The sequence below is a fragment of the Bactrocera neohumeralis genome, chromosome 6 (genome assembly GCF_024586455.1).
Source record: "Bactrocera neohumeralis isolate Rockhampton chromosome 6, APGP_CSIRO_Bneo_wtdbg2-racon-allhic-juicebox.fasta_v2, whole genome shotgun sequence".
In the NCBI taxonomy this organism is placed as follows: domain Eukaryota; kingdom Metazoa; phylum Arthropoda; class Insecta; order Diptera; family Tephritidae; genus Bactrocera; species Bactrocera neohumeralis.
This window is the reverse complement of record NC_065923.1, coordinates 15,586,731-15,599,695: the sequence shown is the minus strand read 5'-3', so window position 1 is coordinate 15,599,695 and position 12,965 is coordinate 15,586,731. Positions and strand designations below refer to the sequence as shown.

Here is a 12,965-nt window from a genome sequence, read left to right as displayed (position 1 = left end):
TGTGTTCAAATGTTTTCCAGATATATGTTGAGTTAGGATAGGTTAGGTTTTACGGCTGATTGCCAAGACAAAGAACACATTTGGACAGTTCTTTTATTTCTTTACTGGCGTAGACACCGCTTACGCTTTCTTCCTTTTCGGTTTTGGCGTCAATTGCAGAGCCAAGTCTTTCTCCGACTGATCTTTCCAACGGGGTGGAAAGAGGGCGCAACCCTCGGCGGGACTGGCGTCGAACACTTTCAGAACTTGAGCTTTCGTTCATTCGGGCGACATGACCTAGTCAGAGTAGCCGCTGTCTCTTAATTCGTTGAACTATGTTAATGTCGTCGTATGTATATCTCGTACAGCTCATCGTTCGATCGAATGCAATACTCGCCGTTGCCAATGAGCAAAGGACCATACATCTTCCGCAGAACCTTTCTCTCCAAAACTCGTAACGCTGACTCATCAGATGTTGTCAACGTCCATGTCTCTGACGTAGGACGCGAATAATGAGTGACTTCTAGAGTTTGGTCTTTGTTCGTTGAGAGAGGACTTTGCTTCTCAATTGTTGACTCAGTCCGAAGTAGCACTTGTTGACAATAGTTATTCTGCGTTGGATTACGAGGTTGAAATTGTTTTTAGTGTTTATACCGGTTCCAGGATAGATGAGATTATCTACGACTTCAAAGTTATGACTGTTAGCAGTGACGTGGAAGCAAAGTCGCGAGTGCCTTGATTGTTTGTTTGATAACAGGAGATGACACGTTGAAGACTAGTGCTTTGTAATGACAAAGAATTATCTACATCTTCTATTATCGATAAAGTGCTTGAAAACTGCTGAGTCCACCGACTCCAGCTGGTTGTATTTACAGCTGGTTTGTTAGTTCATCTTTACATATCGTGCATAAATTGGAGGTGCTTAAATCATTGTCCGTAGTGTTAAGACGAATTTACAGGCTCTGACCCTCGCCTTCTTCCAACTACTTCAGCAATTCTCCGGCAGGATTTCCAGTTAAATTACATGAAAACATATTTCGAATTGATTGTTCTAGTAATTTCGCCATGAGGAAGCTCGGTTTGTGGAAATCCGAAATCTGCTTAATTCTAATAGCAACTGGTCACTCACAAATTTTTTGTTTGGTTGAGGTTAACTGAGGTAATTCAGTGAATACAAATGTGACCAAAATTTAAGAACTTTTCTTTTTTGGCCGACATCCCGGCAATTTGAGAACTTTTCGGGTCTTGTTATTGTTTATAACTGTTACTTTTTACGTTCTTGTCTGACGGAAGTCTAACCGAGTAGTTCCTTAAATATGTTTGATGCAATCTTTTCTTTATTTTCAGTTTTCTCCGGAAAAGAAAATTTCTGGGACAGTCGATTTTCAGAAACTTCTGCTTAGGTGGAATTATTCGTCAAATTGTAGGCAGGAACACTTACTTGGTACAAGGATCGGACTTCAATGTGTATGCATAATAAATTCCCAACTGAGCTTTTGTAGCTTTGGCCTACCTTTGTTCTAATGGAACCCAATTTCTCTCCTATTGACCAAAACTGGCCGCTTTTGGGTAAGTAATTCCATCAGACGATCGAACTATTGATAGCACAGATTTAGCCGTATGGGAACAAATCGTAGAATACGACCTTTTGCCAATCCGAATGCGATAAAAAGAAAGGAAACTGAGGATATGATAAAAAAGAATTCGAATTTGCGGGAATATGTGCAAATACCGACAAACTCTTAATATATAGAGCTAAAACTCAACCAGTTTTAAAAAAAATCTTCAATATAAGTATTAAACGAATGGATCTTAAGAAAGCAGTTTATAGTTTAAAAATGCACTAAAAGAGTTGCCACCCATTTAGAAACAAAAAAAATGTAATGTTAAACTAAATATCAATATTATATACTTAAACTAAATATTATTCAGAAAGGGTTACTTTAGAAAATATGTTTAAGGAGTTGCCACCTGTTTTGATCTTTGGTATAAAATAAATATTATTGCATTGTAGAAAGTGCAAATCAAATTAAAAATCACAACAAAGCTTTCTGAGGTAAATATTCCTGTGAAGGGTTGCCACCCGTTTCAAATATTTAATTGGAACATACTCATCGTTCTCAATATAGTTAGTGAGTTGTATAATAGTAGCGTACATTTAGCGATAAAAATTCACTAGGTCAAAACTTACAGTAAGGGTGTAAATACTGAAGGGAATTAAGAAAACGTATAGTCCTGCATGTTTTGGAAAATGTTGCCATCTGTTTAAAAATGTAATTAAATACTCTATTATACTTCTAAATAAATATACATATGTATTTATGAAGGCTTACAGCTGGATTATTTCTGTACATCGTTGCCACCTATTTAATTTTATACACTGCACGGGGTATATTAAGTCTGTCACGAAGTTTGTAACTCCCTGAGGGAAACATCGGAGATCTTATAACTCCACAAATATATATATATGTATATGTATATATATGTATAGATAATATACGAATGATAGCCATGATAAGCTGAGTCGATCGAACTACTATAGCATATACATAGCTGTCATGCAAACTGATCGCTTCAAATCCAGGCCTCGTAGGCAAAACTATTTTTCACAAGACAACTTCACGATATTTGGCATGGATTATTGTTCGAGGCAGCGGCACAATCCAATAAGATATTGTTCACATCGGACTATAACACAGAGTTCACACTTTAGTCCTAAAAGGGGTTCGTGGACTTAACAGGAATTGCGAAAAAGCTAGCTTTTACCAGACACCAAAAAGAAGCGGGTAACGGACCCAGAGTATTATGCGGCCAAGCACTGTTAACTCGGCAGCATTCCTTCAACTTAATTCTGGGTTATTTTCAGTCAAAACAACAACAATATTAGTACACATATATATATTTATTTATATAGATTTCTTGGTTAAAAAAATGTGTGGAGTTTTTTAAGATATCCGCTTGCCATCATATTGATAATCCCACTGTGCGCCCTGCACGCGCACACGCCAACCATGATTTATTGCAACAAATGTTGTTGGTGCTCATGTCATTGCCAACGGCAATTGTTGCATTTTTCTGCGTTCAACTTTGAATTCTTCAACTTTTCGAATGTCAGACGGCACAGACGGGTATATACATACATACATATATACCGATATATGAATATACATATTTGTAGGCAACTCGTCGCGCCTCAACTACCTCACCTTACCCACAAAATGTCACTGCAGCAGCAACAGCAATAACAATGCAGCCGGTTGTGACGCTGTCATTGAGCCCATTTCTCAAAATTGCTCAAAGAGAAAAATGGAAATATCGAATGCAAACAGCAATTTTGACATGCCGCCACTAAATCTATTTCTATTTATGCCCCATTGTTGGTGTGTGCATGTGTGTGTGTGAAAAGCTCATGCGTTGACAACTGCCAGCAATGCCACAGCAGCCACGGCAGCGTCAGCTATTGCATGCCACATGCCACAAGCGGCAGCGCGCCAGTCAGGCAGTCAGCTCAGCCAGCCATGCGTACATTTCACTTAATTTCTGATTGGATTTTAATGTCTCGACTCCTATTTTGGCAGCACGAGCCTCTTCGCACCGGCTGTCTGCCGTCGATCCGCGCGCGTTTGCCTATTTGTGCGTGTGTCGCTTACGAAATTAGCGCTTTCTTTGTGTCTGCGCGGCATCAACATTCATGCGGCATATTTTGGAAAATTGACATGTCACATGTGCGCCCGGCCATCAGCCGCTCCAACGCCATTGCCACCGCGGCATTGCGCCATCTTAGCCGCACACATACATATAGCTGCTGCAAGCGCTTGTATTGGCAGCTCACGCATGTGTGTTCGCTTGTTAAGTGTCAAAAATTTCTTGCTAACTGTTTGCTCTTTGCTTTGCGGCTCATTTGCGCTCCGCCGTTCGCTTGTCATCTTTGACATTTTATGATACTAAATTATTGTTATTGTTTTGTTGCATGTAAATATAGTTGCAGGCGCGTATTAAGGGATTTGTTGTGCGCATTTGTTTTGAAGCTTTATCCGCTGCCATGTGCCATGTGTCGCAGCGCATGAACATAAATAAATAATAATAACAAAATTCAATGAAATTTTAATTTGCCGTACGTGCGCATTTGATCAGAAAATTTCAATGGCGCTCGCGATTATAGCCGGATTATGGAATGGCATTGCTCACTTACAAGCGGGTAACTGTAAATGTTTGATCTATAGGAATATTAAATGTCAACACATTGATCGTGCAATGATCGGCGCTTCGTCAGGGAGCGATATTTATGAAATATGGCATATACGATGAAATACTTTGGTATAAGTACCACATAAGTATATCACGCGTTCACCATGGTACATGCGTAACGAAAATATCCATAAAGACCTTGGTATCCCTATGGTAAAGAAAGAAGTAGAAGACAGCAGAATTAAATATACAAGGTCTGTCGCAATAGAAACAGAACTTTTTAAATATAACTGTTTCTGGTGGCGCCACCTATTGGTGGGTATATGAAATAAAAAGTTTGATCTCTTGTTGACATTTCGTAAAAATTTTAAGACAATTGGATAACTACAATCGATGTTATCGATCAAAAAGTGACAGCAGCTTTTGGTCATTGGTCGTAAAATGCAAAGAACAAATATTAAATTTATTTTTAAACTTGGGAAAACGTTTACTGAGAAACATTTCAAATGATGAAAAAGTTTATGGTGATCAGTGCCTATCCCGTAGTAATGTGCATGAGTGGTTTAAGCGTTTCCAAGAAGGTCGTGAGGACCTCTGTGACAATCAAGTCAAAAATAAAGACAATGCTCATTTGTTTTTACGATTCCGAGAATATTGTACACCGAGAGTTCGTCCCACCTGGATAAAACGATGCTGTGTTTTACCTTGGTGTTATGAAGCGTCTTTTGTCGCCCATTGGTCCTGGCGCCTGTTGCACGATAATGCACCGTGTCATCGGTCGACGCTTGTCACTGATTTTTTGACCTAAAAAACTCCATATTAACCACTAATCACTCACCCTACTCACCTGATCTGGCACCCTGTGATTTTTACCTATTTGGAAAACTTCATTTGCCCATGAAAGGACACTGGTTTCAGGACATTTCAGCTATCCAAAAGGCGTCGACCGATTTTCTCAAGAGCATTTCGAAAAATGACCTTAAACACTCATTTGAAATGCTAATTGACCGGGCTAAACTCTGTATCGAAGCAGAAGGAAACTACTTTGAATAAAAAAATATGACTTTTGAAAAATATTAATTTTTTGTTGGTTTTTTTTAACAGCCCTGTTTCTTTTGCGACAGACTTTGTATATCTAAACTCCGAGATCACCCAAACCCTGTGGCTAATGCCTAATTAAAAGAAGAGACATGCCTGCATATAAAAGAGCAACGTATCACCAAAACAGCTCAATCACTTGCTTGAGCCTGTCTAGTTTTAAGAAAAAGCAGATCCAATAAATAAAATAATTAAAAAAAAAAAAACATAAATATACATATAGGTAGACCAACAAAATTGATATACCCGATTCCTACTTTTGCGTCCTCCCCGTGCACCCTGGAAACGTGTATAACCCTTGTGTAAGGGTAGCCAACCTGTGTGAAGCCTGGGGTTGTGGTCAAAAGAGAGGAAACTTCGGCGGAGCCATTATCGGAGACATAATCGGTTTAAGGGTTCGCTGAAATCTAATTGCAACGTCTGTTCACCAGATGGGCGGCTGCGAGCGGGCGTCGGACTATGAATTAAGGGCATGCACCTGGAATGTCCAGTTACTAAATTAGGCAGGTGACCCAGCTGGTTGATGTCCTCGTAAATGTAAAGGTTGAGATCACCGCCGACCAAGAAATGCGATGGACGGGACAATAACTGAGATTAGTATGTTTTTGTGACATTGATTACAGCATCGATTTTAAAGTGCCGCTATATCTGAAATCGGTAAATATCTCCGCAAAACTAATACGGCTGTGCAAGATGACGACGAGCAAAACCAAATTAAATTTTAATAATTTAATTAATTACGTTGGCTGCTAAACCGATCGACTTGAACTTCTTACACGACCTTTCTAGATACATATATTTATTAAGTATGGAGCGAATGAATAAGATTTTTGATAATAATTTTAATTTTTAAAGCACTCTGACGTGTAAATTTTTTTACAAAAACGACTTTTTTGGAAATGTGGCATTGAAAAATCAAAAGGATTTGTCAACTTTGGCCATTACCTGTACTTATCAAATGTAACAATATTTTTTTTGGTTTTTGGATTTGAGATAATTTTGAGCAGGACAATTTACTTCAACGCCAGACACATGTTTTCAGAGGTGCTACTGGAGAACAGCTAAAGGATCAAGGGAATCAGAATCTTGTTGAAATGAATCGCTGATTGCATGCAATAAAATCTTTAAATGTACATTTCATATTTATTTACAAATTATTTATAAATAAAATGCATCTCATAAAATAAAATCCCAAAAATCGCTTGGTCGCAAGTAAGCAAAATATTGTACTATTGTATAATATTAGGGTGCTTTTTTTTAACTATTAATTTTTTTCAGTCCCGTCACGAAATTTCCTTGGAAATACCCTAAAAAAAAATTCCCTGAAAATTTTAGCCCTTAATATTAACATTAAGAACTGGACCAAGGCCTGTAAAAATTTTCCATAGAAAATACACTACAATCGTGAGTTTTTATCTTTAAATTCCTACAGATCAGAGGTATTTTATGGCATCGCTTTGACTTTATACGCATATTTTTTAGAATTGTTCACTCTACAAAAGTGCCCAGTACTACAAAGTCGTAACTCACACCGGCGAGGTAGTACGGGGCTTTGAACCTGATTTTTCCATGAAAATCGCATTTTTTTGTATTTATCTCGTAAATGACTAGAGCTATAGAAAAAATTTACACGACAAATTTGTAGGAAATTTTATTTGTTATAAAAAAGGTCCGAGGTCAAAATCCCTATCATAAATACTTCTCGAGATATTCAGCTGTTTAAGTAAGGCTTTATAGAATTTTTATAGATGGTATGTATTAAAATAGTTTCACTCACCACAATAATTAACTCATTCTGCAAATCGTCTGCACGTAAAAATGTCTGTATGGAAAAGTCACTAATTTACTAAATTAAGATTTGAATAGATAAATATAAACTTAGGTTTGTATAGAGGAAATTTGAGGGGAAAGATAGGTTTGTTGCATACACGTTTTAAAAAGGCATATATGACATAAAAAATAATATTTTCGTAAAAATTATAAAATGATGATAATGAGCGTTAAGTAAGTTGCGTAGAAATTATTTAAAAGAAGGTTTCAACTTTCAATTACATGTTAACCACTGTATGCCTTTTCTTTTTTCCACCACTTTGACTACTCGATACTTTTTTTAACTTGCAATACTTCCGGTTTCAGAGTCAGTTACAGAAACATGCATACATACATGAGTCATACATTAAATTACATTAGGGTGTGTAATTTTTTTTAAAGCAACAACAAATTCAAAAAATCCTATCTGCATTTAAGTAGCAATGACGTTACTCCAAAAACTGAGTCGATTTAAAAAAATTTATTGAAACAATTTTACAATTCTTTAAAAACTTTCAAAATAGGCTCCTTCTGCGTCGATGCAGCGCTGCCAGCGCAATTTCCAAGCATTGAAGGCGTTACGGAAGGCATTCTCTGGAATAGCCTTGAGAGCCGTGGCGCATGCTGCTTGGATCCCCTCTGTCGTCTCAAAATGCTGGCCTCTCATCGGCAAGGAAGAAAAAAGTTCAGGAGCCGCATCTGGTCTGTAGGACGGCTGCTTTGCGCGCACGATTCACATTGTCGGTATTTGTCGAAGTCGCAGGTCATCCAGCAGGGTTTTCATCAGCGACCTCTTTCCAGCATTTTAAAAAGGTCTGGTGCCACCGAAACACACCACATTTTGCTAAAGCAACATGTGGGTAAGCCTGCTTAATCATATCAAACGTCTCTGTCGCAGATTTGCCGAGTTTCACACAAAATTTTATCGCGTACCTCCCTATGCTCTAACGTCGCGCGAAAATGTTTGTCCTGACTCTCCATGTGCTCGGAGACAACTGACCAGCCGCTCGTTCGTTAGCTAGGAGTGGCCTCTACCGAATCCAGTCGGTGCGCGTACGATCCGAAGTTCAGCCGGGATGCAAGAAAATCAGTCCTATTACTTGCCGTACGAACCCTGCAATTATGTCTGACCTGCGGATCTATAGACAATACGAGTCGTCATGAAGTAAGTTGGAGAAGATACATATGTATATGAATAAATTTATTTAGCTGATTTTTGTACGAAGTTAATGAAAATTCAATACCAATACCCTGCAGAGTTTGATTATTAGTAGGTGTTTCTGTCTGTGAACAGAATTGAAGTTTTGGTGAAAATACTGATTTTTTAGAAAATCTTATATATTTATAAGTTTGTATTGAAAGAAGAAGGATATTAGTTTTGTATAAATTTAACAAAAGTATTATTGTTAAAAAAAATCAAAAAAAAAATTTAAATAAAAACTATGGGAAATATTACGAGTTAAAGCTTGATTTATATGCAAAAAATTTGCTTGATTATTTGCAAAACTACAAAAGTCAAGCTTACTTTCTACATGATGGTCCTTGGATTTCATTCTTTCATTTAAGTTTTTATTTAAGGAGTAAGCTTAAAATATGTATATCACCAAGAAAATCGGGAGCCGTGTTAACAATATTTTCAAAACCAGTGGTTCCAAATATATCTCAGATCGGTCTATAATTCTGCTCATTTAACGAAATATATCTTTATTTTTTTTCTTTTCTTAATACTTAATCATTCTTTAAATATTTTAAATGTTAAAAAGTTCTCTTGTGCCACCCTAATGTGCTTAGGTATAAACAAAGCGCCATCAATTCTAGCGCCACTTGTGATTTAAGACAACTGAACGACTTCACTTTCAAGTCATTGTGTCAGTTGCAACATCCTCCATGCAACTAGTGTGTGTTTGTATGTACATATAGTACATATATGTATACCCTATATGCACTTTGATTAGCTATGTAGATATGAATGCTCGAAGTACAGCATTGCTTCACTTGCGGAAATGAAACTTTCTAAAGAGTCTACAAACAAAAAGCACAGCGCTTCACTCCACTTTACGGTGTTTGAATGAAATAACTATGCCCGCATACACGCTTGAAGTGAATACAAATGCTTTAGAAAGCCTATACATTCATGTGTATGTGTGTGTGCAATGCGCCTGATTTACGAGATGCCTCGTCACTTAGTCACTTCATGATGCTTAATAGTATAATTTCAACATTCGTCTTGCCTTGTTGTTGTTATTTAGGCTTTCATTGTTGTTTTTGTTTTTATATTTTGTTGTTGTTGTTTTTAGTAGCAACACATCAGTTAGACAGTTCATCAAACGTCTCTAAGCTGCTTCTTTGCAGCATTATTGTTGTTATGTTGTTGTTGTAAAATTTTATTATGCTGCTGCTGCTGTTGTTGCATAAATGCGTCACGGTTGCGCGCGAGACAAAGTGAGAAAAATAACACGAAACAATGCGGCAAACGTACAAGCAAGATTGCAACAATCAACTTTACTCTGTTGCAACAATGTGCAAAACAGTTGCAGCAATTCAGTTACAATGAGTTGTTGCTTATCGCTTTGCTCGTAAGTTGTACATGTGTATATGTATATGTGTGTGAGTGCCGTTTTTTGTTGCATTTTGCTTTAGTTTTTTATAAATAAGTTTGATTTGTTGTTTTTGCCTTTTTTACACCGTCTGGCAGCTACTGCAACAGGTGTTTGCTGCCTGGCCGGGCCGCTGAATGAATGGCGAACGCTGAGATCTACACACATATACATGTGTATATATAGAATGCTAATGCATTCATATAGATTAAATTTTATACCCTGAATCCAGAGGAAAATATCGGAGATCTTATATAAAATATATATAAATGATCAGCTGTTTCGATTTAGCCATGTCCGTTTGTATATATGCGAACTAGTCCCTTTGTTTTGGGGATATCAATCTGAAATTTCACACACTTCCTTTTTTCTCAAAGGAGCTAATTATTTGTCGCAATCGCCGTTATCGGATCACTATAGCTTATAGCAGCCATACAAACTGATCGCTTAAACTCAAGTTCTTGTACAGAAAACTTTTTTTTTTACGAGATATCGTCACGAAATTTGGCATGGATTATTATCCAAGACAGTGCTCTAATCTTCGAACAAATTGTTCAGATCGGACTACTGTAGCTTATAGCTGTCATACAAACTGATCGATCAAACTCTAGTTCTTGTAGAGAGAACTTTTATATTTGACAAGAGATCGTCATGAAATTTAGCATGGATTATTACCTAAGTCTATGCTATGATCTTCGAAAACATTGTTCAGATCTGACCTCTATAGCTTATAGCTGTCATACAAACTGATCGAACAATAACAAGTCCTTGTATAGAAAAATATTTTAATCGACGAGATACCGGCACGAAATTTGGCATAGATTATAACCTCAGACAGTGCTATAATCTTCGAACAAATTATTCTGATCAGATCACTGCAGGGTATAGCTTCCATACAAACTAACCGATCAATATCAAGTCCTTGTACAGAAAACTTTTATATTTGATGAGATATCGCCACGAAATTCAGCATAGATCATAACCTAAAACTATGCTATAATCTTCGAACAAATTGTTCAGATCGGACCACTCTAGCTTATAGCTGCCATACAAACTGATCGATCAATCTCAAGTTCTTGTAGAGAAAACTTTTTTATTTGACGAGATATCGCCACGAAATTTGGCGCAAATTATTGTTCAAAGCAACCCTACAATCTCCAAAAGTATTGTATAGATCGGAGCACTATAACATATAGCTGTCATACGAACTGAACGATTAAAATATGCATGCACATTTTTTGTGAAGGGTATTTCAGTTTCGTAGTTAACACTTTTTATTGTTGTTGTTATTTTTGTTATACTTATATACATACATACATATTTGTATCTGCAACTGCGCTTGCATTATATGATTGTTATGTTTATTTCCATTAATTGTTGTTGCCGCTAATTTTTATTATTCTCGGCTGCCTTACTACTGTGGCTGCTGTTGTAATAAACCGTTTTGTTTTACTTTTGTTTCCTCATACTCAGCTGCAGCTGATTCAGTTGTCTATGCGCCGGCAAACATACAGACATAATCACATGGGCACACACATACACATTTACTTGCATAAACACGTCTAAGCATATGTTGTTTGCTGTTGGTGTTGTTGTTGTTGCTGTACGCTGATTTTCTGCCTCTCATCGACAGGTGGATTTTTAATTACCATTGTATTGCCAGTTCGCCGTTGTTTTCTTCAAGCTTCCAAGCTGCAGATTGTATTTTACTATTTTGCGCGCGGCTGCGCACACAGACACACACACACATATAAACATTTTCCATTGCTACTCATGTTACCACTTCTGTTTCTATTTTACCTTTTTCTTCTTCTTCCTTCGTAAGCTGCGTTCGTGTGTTAGTTTTGTTTTTGTGCGCGCTTTTTTACTGTTACTTGACATTTGACCTCGTTTCGCCGTTACTTTAAGGTGTTGCGCTTGGCGTTTCTTTTCGATCCAATGCTAAATTAGATTTGTTTATTGCTGTTGTAAAAAACTCATGCATGATTATTGCCAGCTTGCTATTTACCAACTGTACATAATTTACCGTTTGAAACGCCGCTCGCTAATCACGGCTGCTGCGAATGGGGCGTGGCAATTTCGTAGTAACACAAAGTTACTTTTCTAAAAAAATTTAATTTTTTTACATTTTCGGTTGAATGGCGCTTAGATTTCGTTAAAATTGTTATTTAAAATAATAATACGTTATATAATAACTTCGTTAATAACTATTAAGCCGCCGGTTGCCGAACTGTTATTCGTACCCTTTCAAATATAAAGCCGATTTAGTAATATAATACAAGTTCAATCGTTCTTTACAATTTGTCCATATTTCACTGAGTCAAAATTATAGGCTTTGACTCGAATCCTAATTTTCATGGCATCCCGTAGCAGATATCATCTATTAAACAGCGGCAAAATAAATCCTCACCTTTAAGATCTCCTTCCCTCGGCTCCTGATACCCTCAGAATGAAATAGAAGACACCCAGAAAGCCAGAAACAAGAATCTTGGTATCTTTTAAGCGCCCAGCAGTGGAAAAGACCCTGAAAATCCCACCAATGAAGACTTTTTGATTCCCTTCTACTATTATCGTATTCGTTTTGGAAGTTTTTACCGAAATATATATAGTTGAAGACCGTGTCTTTAGTAAAAGATGGGCTAATCTCAAAGAGGTTGCCTACAAACTCTAGTGTTACTTACCTGCAAAAGTTCAGAGGTTCTGAAAGAGATACACAGACTTCAACGAGGTCCAGTTTTCGCAATTCCTACAACAGCATGGTTTACGTTACCAAAATCGATCCGGCTTTTATGCAGCCAAGGGATTTTATTTCGGCGATCAGCAAATAGTATTCTAGTAAGTGGTAAAGACCAATTTTCCAATCTACTTCCACCTTAATTCGAAAAAATATACTGAGCTTAGTAAAAGTTCTGGTATAATCTTATAAATGGATTACCAATCGTATCGATGAAAGTAATTCAGTTCAGTAACTCAGAGCTCCATTAAACGTAATATAAATCCCATGACGTCGAGCTTTTTTATAATGTAATATAAATATATCATGGACCCCAGAAGTGTTTACTTTGCAGCATTTCTCCGAAACGGTTTGATGATTTTGTTCATCTCGAACATCAAGAGCAATAACTGTGAATATTATGTAAGAGACCTTCAAGTGTTTACGAACTGCGTGACTGGGCTTAAACCTTGACATGTATTAGGAATAATATTAACGTTCCGGATAACAGTTTAAACCCTGCGTTATTGGCAAGGTCTTCCCAGTGGAAAATGACTACCATGAGAGTAGCAGTAGATCTA

At 37.1% G+C, this 12,965-nt stretch overlaps 2 long non-coding RNA genes across 3 annotated transcripts in view; one reads left to right on the top strand and one right to left on the bottom strand.

Moving 5' to 3' along the window:
• LOC126761001 (uncharacterized) overlaps window positions 1-12,965 on the top strand; it is a 129,392-nt gene that overhangs the window by 70,869 nt on the left and 45,558 nt on the right. For both annotated transcript variants that reach the window (XR_007667282.1, XR_007667283.1), the window contains exon 3: window positions 1,327-1,548. This is a non-coding gene — a long non-coding RNA (uncharacterized LOC126761001). The remainder of the gene's footprint in view (window positions 1-1,326; window positions 1,549-12,965) is intronic.
• Window positions 8,033-12,140, bottom strand: LOC126761002 (uncharacterized). Its single transcript, XR_007667284.1, has 4 exons — window positions 12,082-12,140; window positions 11,698-11,774; window positions 11,472-11,633; window positions 8,033-8,213 (listed from the first exon to the last, which is right to left on the bottom strand). It is a non-coding gene; the product is annotated as an uncharacterized LOC126761002 (long non-coding RNA).